Source organism: Sapajus apella, unplaced genomic scaffold, assembly GCF_009761245.1.
Source record: "Sapajus apella isolate SASKATOON/1434 unplaced genomic scaffold, GSC_monkey_1.0 scaffold3, whole genome shotgun sequence".
NCBI lineage: Eukaryota > Metazoa > Chordata > Mammalia > Primates > Cebidae > Sapajus > Sapajus apella.
The window spans coordinates 49,944,680-49,965,215 of NW_022436943.1; the positions used below are offsets into that span (position 1 = coordinate 49,944,680).

Below are 20,536 nucleotides of genomic sequence, written 5' to 3' on the forward strand. Positions count from 1 at the left end.
CCGGATGGTAAGAGACACTTGCCTTAGTTTCTTGGGCATCCCAGCCTATAATCAGCTATTTCCAGAAGCAGAGTTGCCTAGCTGACCTACAGTTAACCATGGATGCAGAAGTGAACACAACTGAGCTTAACATAAGAACTGCCCAGCTGAACCCAACCCAAATTGCTGACTTATAGTATCATGAGCTAAATAAAAGGCTATTATTTTAATCCGTGAAGCTTTTGTATGTGGGGTATAGGGTAGAATAGATGTGTTTGTTTGTTTGCAGTAATAAGCTAATTGGTATAGCAGTCATGGAGACTTATAAATTTGGACTTTAATCCACAGGTGTGTGGATATATTAAAGGATTTAAGCCATGGAACTGGTAGTATCAGATTTGTGTCTTAGAAAAATCACTGTTGGATACAGCCAATGAGATCATTATCTTGCAAGTTGTAAACAGGTGTGCAAATGAGTTCATGGGTAAAAATAGTACATACACATAGCCTGGAGATGCTTGGGACACAGTTTCAAGGCAAACCCTCAGATCAAACCTCTGAAAGCATCCAGTAATGGCATACTTTTAACAATATCACATCTGGCTATTAAAAAAAGAAATCTCCCAAGTACCCTGCCTCTGATAATCAGCCGAGGGCCTAGAAAAATTGACCAAAGCAGAATGACCTGGAAAGATAGTCAGAATGCACCAAGACCATGAAAGTTTCCCTTCTCTCAAAGAGAGACCTGGAACAGCAGTTCTTCAGGCTAATGTGGTTCCTATATCACAGACCTGGTCATAGACTCACAAAAGAGCCTTTTAAGAGATTCCCATAAGGAGGTAAACAGAGAAGTGCACAAAGATTAGTGTGTTTCTTCTTTAAGACATTATTTATAATGTGAAAAAGTGAATATTATAAATGTCCAACAATAGGAAAATGATGATATAAATTTTTATGTAACTACAAGGCTGGAAACTATGCAAATGTTAAAGTAGTGTTTTCAGGGTGACCGCACAGAAAACAGATAGCATTTTAACAAAATATGTATGGAGCATGGGAGAGACAAGTTTTCCACCAAAATCCATTCTCCCCTTTTACCTTTAATAATAGAATTCCAGATTTTTAGCTACACAGCTAGAAACATGGCTGCACAGCTAGAAACCTCATTTCTCACCCTCCTTGGCTGCTGGGGTGTGACCAGGTATCTGAGCTCTGGACCGTGGAATGTGACCAGGAGTGATGTGTGCTATTTCCAGATTGTCTCCAAGTAGTTGGCTGTTGGGTATGATTATGTAACTGAGTTTTGAACTATGGAGTGTTGCATGCCATTTCCAGATTGTCCCCAAGTATTTGTGGCCATGTTCACACATTTATCTTGTCCCCAGGTATTTGTGAATGTATTCACCTGTTTCTTTTGCCCATTCTTTATCCTGAAGGTTGAGTTGCAGATGTGACTACGGGTGCTAGAAGATATATCTTAGCCCGAGAGCTTATCTAGGGAGTAGTTTTCTCTTGTATTGATGAAAATGCTGAGCAGAGGAAATGCCTCACCAAAGCACAGGTGACCCATGAGCTACTGTGTGTTGAAGGGACATTGATTTGATGGTCAGTGCTTGGTGCTCAGGTGGACAGCAGAGAAAGCTCACACATAGTCTGCAGCAGAGTAATGGAAATCCAAGTCTTTACATTTTAGCCCAGCATCTTATCTCTTAGATTAACTGTGTCATTGTGAGGACTGCAAGTGGTTTGTGTTCAGGCCATTTCTTCTTTTACCCATTTCTGCTATCTCTGTTGACTCTGGGCTCTTCTACCATATATATGTACATATATATCTCAGGAATTGGCTCATGCAATTATGGAAGCCAAAAGGTCCCACCATATGCTGTTTGTAAGCTGGAAAACCAGGAAAGCTGATGGTATTCAATCCGAGTCCAAACGCCAGAGAACTAGGAGCTCCAATGTTTGAGGGCAGCAGAAGATGCATGTCCCAGCTCAGAGAGGGAGAATTCACCCTTCTTTCACCTTTTTGTTCTATTCAGGCCCTCAATGGATTGAATAATGCTTGCCCACACTATTGAGAGTGGATATTTTTACTCAGCCTACTGATTCAAATGCTCTCTTCTGGAAACATCCTCACAGACACACCCAGAAATAATGTTTCACCAGCTATCTAGCCATCCCTTATTCCAATTAAGTTGACACATAAAATTAACCATCACATCCTCTAAAATATTTTTATGTTGAAATTCTAGCCCCCAGTACCTTAGAATGTGACCTTATTCTTTAAAAGGATCCTTGCAGATGTAATCAAGTTAAGATAAGGTCATTAAGGTGGGCTCTAATCTAATATGGTTGGTATCTTTATAAAAAGACATGTAGACACACAAAGAAGATAGGCATATTGCATAGAAGACAGAGATTAAAGGGTAATAGCTGCAAGCCAAGGATTGCTAAGGATTTCCAGGAAGCAACCAGAAGCTAGGAAAAACCAAGGAAGGATCTCCCCACATGAGCCTTCAGAGAGAGAGCATGGCATTGCTGGCACCTTGGTTCTGGACTTCTAGCCTTCAGAGCTATGAGATAATAAATTTCTGTTGGTTTAAGGTAACTGGTTTTTAGTGCTTTTTTATAGCAGCCCTAGGAAACAGATGCAGTCTCTCTGGGCAACTATGTCTATGCAGAAATAGTCAAAGTAGGCAGAGCTGTCCAAGCAGTGAGCATATATAGGGCTCTGACCCCTTACTGAGGGCTCTGGGGAAGTGATCCTTGGCCTGGCTGCAGTCCTGACTTATAGGGTTCCCTTAAGCAATGCAGTCAGGATGGGCCAGACAAGAAAAATTGCAACATTTATTATTTAACACTGACTCCTACAAGGGTTATGGGGAAAATAACCACATCAATGGTACCTAGAAGACCTTTTTGGGTGGCCAAGCTAAGAGAATGCCGTATTCTTCATCATCTCTTTCATGGTATCATTCTTTTTCTACAACAAAACTCCTCCCAACTTGTACCTATAATTCCGGAGAAAGTGGAGCTAACGAGATAGATGTGAACATCGGCACCCAAAAAATTACGTTACCTTCTTTGCATGTGATATTCTTATTTAAATTTCATTACCATGAAGTGTGGGTTCTATTACCAGGCCAACCAGTAATAGAAAATAAACAGCATGGCTTTGACAAATGACTTACTCCACTTTGGCTGATTCCTATTGTGGTTTTGGCTACCCCCTTGCTTGTAATTAAAAGAACACACACGATTCCATAGTTTTGTCTTTTTCTCACCTTGCTTTCCTTTTCTCTTTGTCCAGAATCTCACTCCTTACCTTCCGGTTAAACCTGATTTGTGCATAGTGTTTCTACTGAATTTGCTAATTTATCTTTTTCATTTCTTCTAGCTGAACTTGATGCTGTTTTCCCTTCTCCTGCTCAACAGCCTCTCCCTCTGATAAACACTCCCACGATTCCCAAAGTTTTCATGTCTGTTTTGCTAGTGCCTGACATCCAGTCACATGATCTATATGGCATGTCTGGAGTTTGAATGTCTGCATGGCTATGAATTAACTCCATCACCATGTGGTAAATTTTTCAATAATTCCAGGAAGCAGGTTGCTTACATGTAAAATGAGATGCCCTACTTCATGAGAGCTGAATTTGATAATGTATTTGAAGCCTGACGCATATAGCCTTTGTATTTCTTATTTATCTAATGCTGCATAACTTACTAGCTTAAAGCAGTAAAAACCTGTTATCCTTCACAGTTTCTATGACTCAGGAATTCAAGAGCAGCTTTGCTGGGCTATTTAGGCTTGGAGTTTCTCATTAGTTTGCAATAAGATATTGGCTGGACTTGAAAATATTTGAAGGCTTGATGGCGGCTGGAGCATCCACTTTGAAGGCGGCTCTCTCACATGGCTCACTCACATGGTGCTGGCTGTTGGTGGCACACCTCATTTCTCTTCATGTGGGCCTCTGCATAGAGCTGAATGGATGTCCTCGTGGCTTGACAGCTGTTGTACCCCAGACAGAGAGCAATGAGAGAGAGAGAGGGAGAGACGCTGAATCTTTTTTATGACCTAATCTCTGATTTCTCAAAACATCAGCTCTGCCACATTCTTTTCATTGAAATTGAGTCACTAAGTCACTAAGATCAGCCCACATTTAAAATGAAGGGATTTAGATTCCACTATTTGAATGGAAGAGCATCAAAGAATTTACAGGCATATTTTAAAGCCACAACAAACTCTTAATAAATGTCAAGTTTTATTATAAATATAGTAGTATATATTTTGGGGATATATATCATATGTGTATACAAGTAAAAATATTTGTATATATATAAACTGTATGTACAATGTATCTCAATCTATCTATATCTGTAGTAAAAAGAGAAAGTACTGTTTTTAGAATTTATTTCATCTTGGGCTAGTACTCCCTTAACCACTGATGCTGAGGAGTATAGTGGAGTGTTAGAACAAAAATTTGGTAACTAAAAAGATCAGTCTCTTCCTCTTTTAAAAAATAGTTTATTGGCCAGATGCCGTGGCTCAGGCCTGGAATCCCAGCACTTTGGGAGGCTGAGGCAGACGGATCAGTTGAGGTCAGGAGTTTGAGGCCAGCCTGGCCAACATGGTGAAACCCTGTCAAAAATTAGCTGATTGTGGTGGCAGGCACCTGTAATCCCAGCTACTCAGGAGGCCAACGCACAAGAATCACTTGAACCTGGAAAGCGGAGGTTGCAGTGAGTCAAGATTGCACCACTGCACTCCAGCCTGGGCACTAGAGCAAGGCTCTATCTCAAAAAACAAGAACAAAATAGTTTTTAAAGATCCTCTCAGGTAAATAAGCTATTGCTTAAAAGCTCAAACTCCCTTTAGGCCTGGTATTTTCCATCTTAGGAAGTTATTCCTTTCTTCTTGGAAGGACCACACTCACTCAGCTTAGCTGGATCTGATTCCATAGCTCAGCTTTAGACACAGCTTCCTTTGTGTTAGCCCAGGCTTGGCCCCCATCTTTCTTCTTTGACTTTTCAATCTAAGTCATCCTTCATTGTCAAGTAATGACAGGAACTTAAGATACGTTATTTTTCCCTGAAATTTAGGTTTCTAGGCAAGTTACCAAAGGGTCATTTCACAGGGTAACTGCTAGCCGGCAATTCAAATTTTTGGAAAATAAATAATGGTATGAAATAAATAATTGTGGAAAACAGAATAATATATTTTTGTTTATTGATTTTCTTTCCTAAAGTACTGTAGAGAAAAATTGACTTTTTGGTATATGATTCTATGAATCTTTACACATGCATGCTCTGTATAACTACCTTCACAATCAGGATACAGAAAAGTGACAGCACTCCCAAAACTACCCTGATACTTCTTCACAGTCACATGCCCTGGATCCCATTCTAAACCCTAGCAATCAATGATCTGTTCTCCATCACTTTAATTTAGACATTTCAAGAATGTTACATAAAATAGAATCTTTTGAGATTTGCTTTTTTCCCTGCTTAGCATAATTCCTTTGAGATATATCCAAATTGTTGTATGTATCAGTAGTTTGTTCCTTTTTAATGTTGTATTGTATTCCATTGTATGGACATACCACAATTTGTTTTTCCACTTACCAGTGAAGTGTTACCAGGATACCAAGGGTTTGTCTAGGTCTCATTTCTCAGTGCACAGAAAGCTAATCACTGAGACAAAGAGCATTACCAGGGAAGTAGGCTTTATTCAGGTGCTGTAGCCAAGGAGATGGGAGATGAGTCTCAAGTCCATCTCCCTAGCCAACTAAAATCAGGGGTTTCTATGTAAGATAAGGAATGTTGTTAGGTATGAGGAAACAGGAATTAGGGAGTGGTAAGGAAGTGGAGGTGGAAAACAGGAATTAGGGGGAGTAAGGAAGAAAGTTGGTAAACAGGAAATAGGGAAGGGTAAGAGAATCATGTAAAGCAGGTGCAGTGCTCACACCTGTAATTCTAACACTTTGAGAGGCCAAGGTGAGAGGATCACTTGAGGCCAGGAGTTGAAGACCAGCTCTGGCGACACAATGAGACCCCATCTCTACAAAATAAAACAACAACATGATAGATAAGGTGTCTGGCATCTCATTGTCTAGGGGCAGCAACGTGGTGAGTTTCAGTGCCTCAGTTTCTTGCTCGAAGTCTGGTTTCCTGAGGAAGGAACTAAGACCATAAAACAAATTTAATTTTCAAGTTTTAAGACTGGTGGTGTCAATTTCTGTATTTATTCAAAAAGCTGCAAACATCAGTTCTGTGGGACAGTGAAGCTGGTTTCAGAAGGACACGAGTTATTTCCAGTTTTTGGCAATTGGGAATAGAGCTGCAATAAACGTTCATGTAGAGATTTTTGGGTGAATACAAGTTTTCATTTCTCGAAGGGGAAATGCCCAGCAATAGAAATGGTACCATATAGTACTTGTATGTTTAACTTTATAAGAAACTGCCAAGCTGATTTGGAAACTGGCTATATCATTTTCCATTTCTCAGCAATATGAAAGAGTTTCAGTTGCTCCAAATCCTCACTTGCATTTAGTTCTACGAGTACTTTTTATTTTAGCTATTTAATACATATGTAGTAGAATCTTATGCTTTTAAATTGCATTTTTCTAATGGCTAATTATGAAGAACATCTTTTCATATATATGTTTTCCATCCCCGTATCTTCTGTAAGCAAGTGTCTTCTTTTGCCCATTTTTAAATTGGGTTTTTGTTTTCTTGCTATTGAGTTTAGAGAGGTCATTATATATACATATATAAGTGCTTTGTCAGATATGTAATTAGAAGATATTTTCTCCTAGTTCATAGCTTGTCTTTTCACTTAATAATGTCTTTCACAGAGCAAAAGATTTTAATGAAGTCCAATTTATTTTATTTCATTTATTTATTTTCTGAGATTGGATCTTGTTCTGTCACCCAAGCTGGAGTGCAGTGATATGATCACAGTTCACTACTGCCTCCAACTCCTGGGCTCAAGACATCCTCCTGCCTCAGTCTCCTGAGTAGCTGGGTTTATAGGTGCACATCACCATGCCTGGTTGTATTAGTCGGATTTCACGCGGCTGATAAAGACATACCCGAGATGGGGCATCTACTAAAGAAAGAGGTTTAATGGACTTAACAGTTCCTCGTGACTGGGGAGGCCTCAAAATCATGGCAGAAGGTGAAAGCCATGCCTCACAGGGCACTAGACATGAGAACAGAGAGCTTGTGCAGGGAAACTCCCCCTTACACTAACCATTGGATCTTATGAAACTTACTATTGTGAGAACAGTACAGGAAAGACCTGCCCCCATGATTCAATTACCTCCTACCGGGTTCCTCCCACAACACATGGAAATTCAAGATGAGATTTGGGTGGGGACACAGCAAAATCATATCACTGGCCAGTTTTTTAAAACAATTTCTGTAGAGATGAGGTCTTGCCATGTTGCCCAGGCTGATCTTGAACTCCTAGGCTCAAGCAATCCTCCCACCTAGCCTCCCAAAGTGCTGGGATTACAGGTGTGAGCCACAAAGTCCAGCCAATTTATCAGTTTTAAAAATTATTTGTGCTTTTGTGTCTTTCGTAAGAACTACAGGCTTTCTATCTTCTAAGGTTTCTGATAAGAAACCTGTCATTCAAGTTGTTCCACCAGAGATAATGCATTATTTTTATCTGCTTTCTTCATTTTCTTTTCTTGTTTTTGTTTTTTTTTGTTGTTGTTGTTGTTGTCTTTTTTGTTGTTGTTTTTGAGATGGAGTCTCATGCTGTTGTCTAGGCTGTAGTACAATGGTACGATCTTGGCTCACCGCAACCTCTGCTTCCTGGGTTCAGCAATTCTCCTCCTTCAGCCTCTTGAGTAGCTGGAATTATAGGCACCTGCCACCATGGCCAGCTAATTTTTGTATTTTTAGTAGAGATGGGGTTTCACCATGTTGGCCAGGCTGGTCTTAAACTCCTGACCTCAGGTGATCTGCCTGCCTTGGCCTCCAAAACTGTTGGCAATGCAGGCGTGAGCTACCACACCCGGCCTCTCTGACTGCTTTTTTAAAAAAAGTTTTTGTCATTAGTTTTCAGCTGTTTGATTAACTGGGTGTGGATTTTTTGGGGGGTTATTCTGTTTGAGTTTTGTTTAACTTCTTGAATCTATAGTTTAAATCTTGTGCTAATCTTGGGAATTTTTTAGTTATTATTTCTTTAAATATATTTTCAACACCATACTCTTCTTTCTCTTTTTCTGGGATTCCAGTGATCTTAATTTTAGATCCTTTTCGTTGCTCCACAGGTCCATGAGATTCTGTTAATTTTTGTTTTCCTCTTTGTTCTTTGGGTGGGATGTTTTCTTTTGATCTGCCTTTTGGTTCAGTGATAATTTATCTCTTTTCCAATCTGCTATTGTGCTCAGTTAGCAAGTTTTTAAAAAATTTATTTTGTGTTTATTTATATTTTTTATTTCTAAAATTTCAATTTTATTCTTCTATATATCTTTTAGTTCTTTGCAGAGATTTTCTGTTTTCACAGTTGTTTGCTATTTGCTATTCAAGAACATTTGCTATTTCTTGTTATGACATTCATATAATAGCTACTTTGAGATTTGTTGGAAAATCCAAGTACAGTTATACACACTGGTATTATAAGGCCACAGACAGAGTAGCTTAAGCAACAGAAATTTAAAATGTTAGCAGGTTTTGTTTCTTCTGGGACCTCCCTCGTTGGCTTGCAGGTGGCTGTCATCTCTCAGTGTCTTCACATGATCTTTTCTCTGTGGGTGCATCCTTGGAGTCTCTTTCTGTATATCCTCTAATCTCCTCTTTTTAGAAGGACGCTAGCCATATTGGTCCTATGCCATACTGGTCCTCACCCTAATAACTCCTTTTAGCTCAATTACTTTTTCAAAGGCCATATCTCCAAATACAGTTGAATTTTGTGCTACTAGCCCTTCAACGTACAAATTTTGGGGGAACACAATTCAGCCCATAATACCTTGTCATCTTGTTGTTGCTATCTGTTGAGTGTTTTTTCCTTGTGTAGTTGAGATTTTCCTGGTTCTTCATGTGCTGAGTAATTTTGCATTGTGTCCTGCACATTTTGACTGTTATAAGACTCTTGGCTTTATTCAACTCCTATTGAAAACACAAATATTTTTGTCTCAGCAGGCAGCTGACCTGGTTAGTTTCAGGCTCTAAGTTTTAAACTGACTTCTGTGGTCTATAATTTTATTGTTGTTGTTGTTGTTTGTTTGTTTGTTTGAGTCAGTCTTTCTCTTTCACTCAGCCTGGAGTGCAGTGAAGTAATACTGGCTCACTCACTGTAAACTCTATCTCCTTGATTCAAGCAATTCTCCTGCCCCAGCCTTCCAAGTAGCTGGGATTACAGGCATTACCCAACCACACCTGGCTAATTTTTATTTTATTTTATTTTATTTTTGTATTTTTAGTAGAGATGGGGTTTTGCCATGTTGGCCAGGCTGGTCTTGAACTCCTGACCTCAGGTGATCCGCCTGCGTTGGCCTCCAAAAGTGTTGTTGGGATTACAGGTGTGAGCCACCATGCCCAGCCAGTGGGCTATAGTTCTGATGTCAGTTTCATTTCTAAAGGCTTCACAGTTCTAATCAAATCTGTCTCATATGTGCCTCACTTAGGAGTGGGCTTGTGACCTGGGCAGTGTCTGTCTACATGTTTAGTTCTTAAACTTGTTGGTGTGTTGATTAGGGCCAGACCCATGCATACATAAATTTGAGGTAAACCATGGAGTTCATAAGCAACTTTATGGGGTTACTTTCTTGATATCCCCCCTCTTTGCAATCTGTTGGTGCTTGTTCCATGGAAGTCTCTATTTGGTTTCTTCTGCTAGGGAGCGGAGGCTTCAGTATTCCCACTCTGCTACACATAACCAGAGCTAACTGCTGGGAGGATAAAGAAAGAATAAAAATTAAGGGAGAGCCACTTCATGTCTTTGGAATTATAGCTCCACTGATCAAAAAGGAAGGTCCCCCAGAATCCCCCCCCTCCAGTGGGGCTCCTGTTGGAGGCCTCTGCCATCACTGCTGTGGAATTGCTTGGGGATCCTGGTGTGAGAAAACAAAGAGTGAAAGAAAAAGAGCGAATTATGCACTCTTACATGAGTGTTAGAAGTTTGCCTTTCATACCTTGAGGCAGAACAAAGGGTTTCCCCTGGAGCTCTCTGGGTGTTCTGGTGCTCCTTTCTGGGTTTCAGGCCAGAGAATACCAGAGGAGAAAAAAATAAAAATTCACCACAGGATCGGTGGTACTTTAAACTTAAGAGTGCCTTCCCAATCTTCCTGCTATTTAATTTTCAGAGTCCTCAAGTAGCTGTTCCACACAGCTGCCATGTTCTGTCCAGGTTTCATAGCTGCAGTGGAAGCTGTCAGTGTGGCAGACAGGGTAGACTGTGCTTATCCCAAGAACTGGAACCTCCGAAATCAAAGCAACATTAAAATTGAATTTTAAAAATAATTGAAACCTGTTTTTGAATGCTAAAGTTTTTTTCTTCTTCTTCTTTTTTTTTTTTTTTGAGACAAGGTCTTGCTCTGTCAACCAGGCTGGAGTGCAGTGGCCTGATCTCGGCTCACTACAATCTACCCATTCTGGGTTCAAGCGATTCTTGTGCCTCAACCTCCTGAGTACCTGGGATTATAGGCACCCCCCACCCCCCGCCACCACACCTGGCTAATTTTTGTATTTTTAGTAGAGACAGGGTGTCACCATGTTAACTAGGCTAGTCTCGTACTCCTGGCCTCAAATAATATGGCGCCGTCAGCCTCCCAAAGTTCTGGGATCACAGGCGTGTGCCATCGCATCCAGCCAAATGCTTAACTCCAATAAACATAATTAGGAGAGGATGAATATATGGGTAGAAGTTTAGGTGAAAATAGGAATTCTGAAGATGTCTAAAAATTTATAAAAGCTTTTGAGAATACTGGCACTCATTGTGTCTGATTTTAGATAAAGCTGTATACTTCCAGCTGGGCACAGTGGCTCGTGCCTGTAATCTCAGCACTTTGGGAGGCTGAGGCTTGAACTCAATGAGTTTGAGACTGGCCTGGGCAGCCTAGCAACACTTCGACTCTACAAAAAAAAAAAAAAAAAATTAGAAATAGTGTCACAGGCCTGTAGTCCCAGCTACTCTGGAGGCTGGAGTAAGAAGATTGCTTCAGCCCAGGAGTTGGAGGCTACAGAGATAGTTCCACTGCACTCCAGCCTGGACAACAGAGCGAGACCCTGTTTCAAAACAACAAATAAACAAACAAAACAACAAAAAACAAAGAAACAAAACATGAATGGTTTGCAGGCAAATGACTAATACCATCCATGTGCTTATAAAAATAATTATTATTTTAAAATGATTAATTTTTAAGCTCATAAAAAAAGGAGTAGGGAAAAGGAATATTTATGGGTAATATAAGAGTGAAACAAGAGAAATGGAGTTTAAAAGGATGTGTGTGTATGTTAATATGTTGATGCTTAACTAAAGTAGAGTTAACAGTAAAGGACCATGGTAAACAGAAGAGGAAAGCCACTGGAAGTGCTGAAATCCCTTTAATAAGATGAAGGTATGAAAAAAACATGTATCAGTCAATTCTTTGCTGGCCATATGGTGGCACTGTTGGCATGAGACAGTTTGGTTCATTTGTTTAGTAAAATGGATTTGTACACTATATTGCTGATTTTAACTAAACTAATCCTCTTAAAAATACACAGGTCATTTAAAAATATTTCCTGCAAAGAAACTTCAGGTTAAAATAATACTAATAATTCAAGCTGCAGAGAATAACAAAGAAATGGAAGAACAAGATGCCTCTCTTCCTGGTTTGAACTCTTTTTCCAGCCACATTGTGAGAAAAATATCAATGGCTATTGGTGATATGCTACTTAGCAGAATTAAAAAAAATAATATATATCCATTTACTTGATTCCTTTTAGATAACAGGAACATTTTGGTAATAAATAAAAAATAGTCTTTTGAAGAAAACCCATGCTTTTAAAAATTTTGAAACATTTAAATGTATTTATCATTGTGAGATTTTGTTCCTGAGACTACAACTGCCATTTATTACTTAAAAACTTTTAGTATTTCAACACTAAGTTTTTGAAACTGAATTTTCTGTTTAAAAACCTTTCAAATGAATACATAGGTTTTGAAACAATTTATAAAAAATAAATTATTAAATACCTTCCATTAATTTGCAAAGAATATTTGTATTACATAATATGGAAATTTATTGGTCAACTATCAACATAAAACTTAGAATTACTGGTAGATAGGGCCAAAAACAAGAGCTGATGATTTAATGATTAAAGCTAATATGATAACTTGTATGTGGGTATGCCTTTTCTATATGGACCGATGCTTCTTTGTAAAGTATGTTTTTAACTATGGAAGTCATTAAAATTACAAAAATGAAAATGCATTTAGAACTAGGCTATAAAATCATTTTATCACAAAATGTTGTTTCCAGACATTTAAAGACAGTAAAGCATACTGAATCATGTCTGTCTTGCTAAAATTAACTAATATTTTTAGTTAAAGAAAAGAAGTTTTATATATTAATAAAAAACTAAAATTTAAAAATTAAGTGAAAAAATTTTCTTGTTGGTGTGTTTTATTAATGGCACAATCAATGATTGTATGTGACTCTATACATTTTACTGTGAATCAGGTGCTGTTTTATTTATTACTAAGATACCACATGACCATTTATAGGTACTGTTTTAAATACTTTACATATAGCAATTATTTTAGTTCTCACAATACCTAATAATGATTATACTGGTCTCCCTATTTAACAAATAGGCAAAATGAAGCATAGATAGGTTAAGAAACAAGCATGACACCAACTAGCTAATAAGTGACAGAATCAAGATTTATTACCACAGTAATGCATACATTTAATTTACATATAAATTATTACATTTCCAAACCAATAAAAAGGCCAATGAAAGTATGAGATCAAAGTTTGGAGACCATTGGTCTAAAGCTAATAGGCATGGTGGCAAGATAAAATATGTTCATGCAAAGCTCAACCCAACATTTAGTATAATATATTAACATTTATAAACCATGTGCATGATTTTATTTAATTTCCACAGTGACCTTCGAAGTTGTCATGTTAATCTCAGAAACACAGCATAATAAAGATAATGTCTAATGGAGCCTGACAGACCTGGGTATAAAGTTTAACACTACCACTCCCCACATCCATGACTTAGGTATTTCCTAACCTCTTTGAATTTCATTTTTTCTTGTTTTAAACAAGAAACACACACATCTTACAGAGTTACTGTAGTATTTAATGGCATAACATAATATAGGGTAATAGTTAAGAATGTAGATTCAGGAGTTGGACTGTCTTTAACTTATTAGTTACAAGTTTCTTTGTTTAGCTCTAAATATTCTCTCTGACTTAGCTTTCTTGTCTGAAATATGGGGCTAATGATATCACCCACCTTACAGAGTTTTTTTGTATGGATTGATTCATATAATATATTAAGGACTTAGAACCTAAAAAATAATAAATGATGGCTATTACTCATAAATATAAAATACTTAGCCCATGGTAGACACTCAATAAATAGCAATTATTTGTAGTCATTATACCCATTGAGAGTTTTATTCAAAATTATACTATTAAGAAGCATCCAGGCCTCTTACCTCTGGATCCCATGCTATCAGCAGCTAGTGTTTACATGCATGGATAATTCCCTTCTGAGGGATGTGGCAAAATGTGTTCTCAGGGAGAGAGCACTTAGGCTTGAGCTAATCAAGAAAGGCTTCAAATTAGTACTGAGAACTGAGCAGGATTTGGAGAGGTGGAAATCACGGAGGAGGTAATTCCAGCAAGAAGGAATTGTACAAGACCAAAAGACAGGAGCTAAAAAGTATGTCTGAGGGAGAGTGAGTAAAATGTTTGGGCTGGGGCTGGGCAGAAAGGCTCTTCAGCACTTTGGGAGACTGAGACTGGGGCACCACTTGAGTTCAAGAGTTTGAGGCCAGCCTGGGAAACATAGCAAGACCCCATCTCTACAAAAAAAATTAGGAAAAGTTAGCTGGGCATGGTGGCATGTCTGTAGTTCTAGCTGCTCGGGAGGCTGAGGTGGAAGTTGCACTTGAGCTCAGGAGTTTGAGGAAGAAGTGAGCTGTAATCATGCCACTGTACTCTAGCCTGGGTCACAGAGCAAGACTCTGTCTCTTAAAAAAAAAGTTTTATATCTATATATATGTATGTGTGTAAATATATATGTGTTTTATATATATATGTATAACAAGATGTATTACATATAACAAGATGTATTATATATATAAAACAAGAAGTATTTTATAGATATAAAACAAGATACACACACACACACACACACACACACACATATATATATAAACCAGATATATAATTATGTATATAATAAAATTTTGGGGCTTGAGTAGACCTACATTTTAGAAAAATTAACCTGGTAAAATTAGAACAGAAAAAAAAGTACCCACAAGACGTGAGAAGAAGAAGGCTATTGTGCCCATCTAGACAAGAGTGGTAAGAACCTGGAACTAAGGGAATCACTGAGGGAACGGAGAAGAGGAAACAGATGAAAGATAGCATTTTAGGGGAAAAGTCAGCAGAGTTTGGAAACTGATTAAATGAAGGATGAGCAAATGAAGTAGACAGAATGACAAGACACCAGTAATCTCACTGTGGTTGGTGTGGCGTAGATGATGACATTGAGAAATAGGAAAGTAATTTTTAGATGGGCAATGATAAGCTAGACTTTTTAACATTGAATTTGAATAACAGAAACATTTGAAGTGAACATGTCCTGAGACATGTTCTGAAAAACTTAGCTTGCTCAGGTCTAAAGCTAGAGAGTTGGGGGTCATATGGAGAGAAGAAATAATTGAAGGAGTTCTTTGTTATCCAAGAAAGATTTAGAGTGGAAAAGGCCATTTAAACAAATTCATTCAGAATCAGACCAATATTTAATAATCAATAGTGGAAAACTGGCGAAATTGGTACTTAAAGGGAACTAATAATTACAATTATCTGTTTTATATTTAAAACAATTTATATTTATATTGTAATTTCAACAAGCCACTAATTCTTATAGTGAACACATAATTAACTTTTTTGTAGTTAGTACAATATAACCAACAAATATGCATAGTAGTCTGTTATGAAAACCTTCACTCATTTTACATTTAAACAACATATAGGAACATATTTTCATATTGATTGGAGCTTTATCTGGACTTTCACACACAATCCTCACAGAGAGCAAAGAAACCAGTTTCAGCCTCTTTAAAGTGGAGTGAAAATGTAAAGACAATTTTAGCAGGCAATCTGAAAAAAAGCATAATATCCTTTTATGATTTAAAAAGTAAACTTTTTTTAAAAAAAGTTGTGGACTAGCCATGGTAACTCATACCTGTAATCCCAATGCTTTGGGAGGCTGAGGCCAGGGGATCCCTTGAGTCCCGGAGTTCAGACCAACATGGGCAACACAGTGAGACCCCATCTCTATAAGAAATTTTTTAAAAATTTGGCAGTAGAGCAGTGCTATAGTCCTAGTTAATCAGGAGGCTGAGGTGGGAGGATTGCTCGAACCCAGGAGGCTGCAATGAGCCATGATCACATCACTGTACTCCAGCCTGGGTGGGAGTGAAAACCTGACCCCCCCAAAAAAAAATTTGTGGTAAAATACACTTAACTTAAAATTTACTATCTTAACTATTTTAAATGTACAATTCGCTAATGTTCAAAATACTAACTTTGTTGTGCAATCAATCTCCAGAACTTTTTCATCCTGTAAAACTGAAACTCTATACCTGCTAAACAACATTTACAATTTCCCCTTCACTCCAGTCCCTGGAAACCACCATTGTACTTCTTTTTCTATGAATTTGACTACTCTAGATACCCACTTTAAGTGTAATCAATTATACAGTATTTGTGTTTTTGTGACTGGCTTATTTCATTTAGTATACTATCTTCTAGGTTCATCCATTTTGTAGTATATACTCGATTTCCTTTCTTTTCAGAACTGAATAACAGTCCATTGTATGAATATACCACATTTTCTGCCTCCATTGGTATTTAGTCGGCAGAGATGCTAGATGCTCTGAACAGGTTTGCACAAAGAGCTGTCCAGCCCCAACCAGTGCTGTAGCCACTGATAAACAAATGCTAGGCTATGAATGACACTAGCAGCAGCCAAATGAATAGATCTGCATTGTTTTAAATACTTTATTTGCATTATCTAATTTAACCTAACCATGACATTTTGGGGATAGATACTACCTCCGTTTTTATGAATAGCCTAAAAAGCATAAAGGAGTCTCTCAAGATTAAACTGCTAGTAAGTGGCAGAACCAGATTTTCAACAGCGTCCTCAGTCTCACTCCTAAATGTATGCACAATACTAATCACTACCTAGCCTCTTAAACTAAAGATAAAATGGAACCTACAGATCAACTTTGAGCTACCAGAGGGCAAAAACAATGATTCATTCACTTTTCTTCTTTTTACCTAGTACAAAGGTTGCAATGCTTTTAAGTGTAGTTTTATTTAATCTAATCTTTCTCATTTTTACAGATAAAACTGCAGTTGGAGAAGGTTAAATCATTCTAGCATGTGGCAGATCTGAGATTAGAATACAAGGAAAGGAGCTGACAATTTGTACACAACCACCTACTCTACCAGCCTATCTTAGTTTACCTACTTTCCTGATCCCTCAGAGACTGTGGCATCTATTTATGCCAGAGATTGGCAAGCTTTTTCTGTAAAGGGCCAGGTAGTAAATATTTTGGACTTTGCAGGCCATATGGCGTCTGTCACAACCACTCAGCTCTGTTCTTTTAGTAAAAAAGTAGCTACAGGCAATTCCTAAATGCATGGGCACACTTGTATTCCTATTAAAAGACTTTATATACAAAAATAAGTGATGAGCCAGATTTGGTCCACGGACCATATTTGGCTGACCCTTGGTTAACCTCCCCTGATGAACTTTGTCTTTTTAGATTTGTCTATACTTGTATCATCATAGGTAGCTTGGAATAAGACTGGTGAGCGTTTAGAGCAGTATTCCTCAAACGGATTGTTCACTGGATTACTGGGGAATGGTGTTAAAAATAGATTCCTGAGTCTCACTCCTAGAGATTCAGATTCAGAATGTCTGGGGAAAAGCGTGGCATTTGTATCTTTTGTCCCTGGTTCTGATGTAAAACAGTTTGAAAACCAGAAGTTAACAGCCTCGGTAGATAATTTTGCAAATGAATAATGTTAAATAAGTCTCCGTGTAATTTCAATGTCACCCACAATCTAGCTCTATGCCAGAACTCTGATTTACTAAACAGAATGTCAATTTCATCTTTTTTATTTTAATTATTATTATTTTTTGTAGAGACAGAGTCTTGCTATGTTGCCCCAGCTGGTCTCAAACTCCTGGCCTCAAGCACTCCTCCTGCCTAGGCCTTTCAAAATGCTGGGATTACAAGCAGAAGCCACTGCAGCTAGCCTATCTTTCTTTTTTATTTTTGTTTTTCTTTTTTTTTCTTTTTGAGGTAGGGTCTTGCTCTGTGGCCAAGGCTGGAGTGTAGTGGCACGATCACAGCTCACTGTAGCCCAGAATGCCCAGGCTCAAGCAATCCCCCAACCTCAGCATCCCCCATAACTGGAACGGCACATGTGGGCCACCATGCCTGGCTAAGTTTTGTAATTTTTATAGAGAGAGTGTTTCACCATGTTGCCCAGGCTGGGTCTCGAACTCCTGGGCTCAAGTGAGGCCATCTGCCTGCATTAGCCTCCCAAAGTGCTGGGATCTCTGGCCTGTCTTAAAACCCTTACATCATTCTGCCCTTTCCCCATGTATTCAGAGGCAGACACATATAATTAAAAACAATCGCCATTGGAATTCTAATGAGCCATAAGCTAATGTAAGGATATTTATTCAGTTGACTGCAAGTACCAGTAAAATCTTGTTTTCAAAATGGTGTGAGCATAATCCAATTTAGGTCTTTTAACCCCTGGTGATTTTTGTTTCATGTTGCTTTGTAATGGGTGGAAACTAGGCATGGTTGCTGGGTACTGACAAAGCAAGAATAGGAGAGAAATAGCACTGCCCCCACCACAGGCAACGAATCACTAAATCTCCATAACCACAGGGTGGCTCTACATGCTTCTGTTCTTAATCGAATTGTTTCCCCGAATAGAATGAGTGCTTATTTTGCATCAACATGATTCTATTACTCGATGATTGTTTACACAGCCAGCTAAATTAAAGTTATTTCAGCTTCCACATCATCCACAGGTATCCCTATGACCAAGGAATAATAGTGGCTAAATGTATTATTTTCCAAGAAAAGGCAGAAAAGATAGTCCCACACTCCCTGCATTAATGTGAATGAGATTGTGGGGAGGACCTCGCCACAGAAATGGTGTTATGACCTCGGTGCATCATGTCAGAGGAAGCTACATAATGTCAATACATCTTATGACCGTTGAAGTGAAATGTGATCACTTGGTTAAGGTGGTATCTGCCACGTTTCTCCACTGTCATGATTTAAATTTTTTCTTTGTAATTAATCAGCCTCTTGTGGGGCCATACTTTGAGGCTATACAAATTAATTCAGTCATCTAAATTGTTTCTTCTCACAACGCTTCTGACATCAAATATGTGGGGTATTTTTTTTATACCAACAACCAGTTCTCCAACTATCTGAACATAGTTGAGTGTCCTACATTTCACTTTAATTCTGACAGTAACTACCTGTAATGGTTATTGCCGAGTTTAAAATGAGGAAACTGAGACCAGCATAAGAAAATTAAATGCCAATTTATTCAACTCCCGGGTGAGATTCCATGGTCCCGTGGAAAGGGGCCAGGGAAGTCGCGCCTGATTTCCCGAGGCGTGGGGTTTTTATGGCGAGTGAGTGTCTTGATTGGTTATGAGGGAACAGGACGTGGACGGGGCAAGCTGCTATTGGTAGGTAGGCGGGATTTCTGGTGAGTGGGCCGCCCAGGGGGAGTGGGACCTGGATGGGGCAAAATGCTATTGGGCAGGTTTTGGAGGGGCTTCTTTTAAATTTTAGCAGGGTTTTCCAATGGCGGGCTAGGTGTCGAGTGCAGAGTTTAGCGTTGAGTGCAGATTCTGGTGCGGAGTGCAGAAGTGGGCATTGGGGAAGCCACATGTCAGAGTTAGATGCTGAGTGCAGGGCTTGGTGTCGAGCTCGGAGTGGTGACGTAGTTCTCAGGCGGGGAGAGGGATGGGCGTATCCAAGCTCCCGGTAAGGCAACCAGCCTTACACTACCTGAGCTTTGTGTTAGACCTGAGGTCCCCAGTCCCTGGCCAAAGACTGGTAAGAGTCTGTGGCCTGTTAGGAGTGGGGCCACACAGCAAGAGGGGAGGTGGGACAGCAAGCATTATGGCCTGAGCTCAGCCTCCTGTCAAATCAGCCTCAGCATTATATTCTCATAGGAGCTTGAACCATATTGTGAACTGTGCGTGCAAGGGATCTGAAGTAGAACAGTTTTATCCCAAAACTATCCTCACTCTCTCACCTCACCACTCTCCCACCTCCACTTCCCACCCTACTCCCCCCAACTCCTTCCACAAAACCAGTCCTTGGTGCCAAAAAGGTTGGGGACCATTGTGTTAGATGACTCACTCTCATAAGATTACCCTTACTTCTGATGCAAGCTGCAAATATGGGATCCCCAGGGTACCCACACTCTGTCAGTCTTGGTTACAAAGTCAGGAGATTCCCCCCACACCACCTTCAGGTTTGGTTATTTGCTAGAATGACTCACAAAACTCAGAAATAACAGTTGACTTACTAATTTATTATAAAGGATGCAATTCAGGGACAGACAAATGAATGAGAGGCATAGGGCAAGGTCTTGGAGAAGAACCATAGAGCTTCCATGCCCTCTCTGGGGGCCACCCTTCCAGCACCTTAATGTGTTCGTACACCAACCAGGGAGCACCCCAAACCCCATTGCCTATGGATTTTTATGAAGCTTTAATTACAAAAGCATGATTGATTAATATATAGACCACTGGTGATTAACTCAATCTCTAGCCCTCTCCTTTCCCTAGAGGCCCAAAGAGAAAAGTTCCAACCCTCTAATCACATGGTTGGTTCCTCTGGTAACCAGACCCCACGCTGCGGCTATCTAGGAGCCCATCAAAAGTCACCTCATTAGCATAAGGCCAGATATGGTTGAAAGGAGCTTAAAATGAATGGGAAAAGATGCTTCTATTTCCCCATCACTCAGGAAATTACATGAGTTTTAGGAGTTCTATAGCAGGGATGGAGAAAAAAACAACCAAATATATATTCTTTGTTATGCCATGGTTGGTTTTGAGGAAATATAAAAATTAGATACATTAAACTAGGTACATATAGATGGGGGTGTATCAAAGAAATTAATGGTGAAAGTGATTTACCACAAATTGATTCCAAAACTCCTAACTTAATACAGAGAAAATGGCTCACCTAAAGGCTATTAAAAAATAATAATAATTGAGAGGCTATTAGGCTGAGATGGTGTCTGAT

General features: G+C 39.0%; 1 long non-coding RNA gene across 1 annotated transcript; it reads left to right on the forward strand.

Moving 5' to 3' along the window:
* Positions 1–1,415: 1,415 nt before the first annotated feature.
* LOC116533555 lies at positions 1,416–19,198 on the forward strand. The gene is made up of 4 exons (XR_004261348.1): positions 1,416–1,429; positions 6,198–6,204; positions 6,915–6,924; positions 19,070–19,198. It is a non-coding gene; the product is annotated as an uncharacterized LOC116533555 (long non-coding RNA).
* The last annotated feature ends 1,338 nt before the right edge of the window (positions 19,199–20,536 follow it).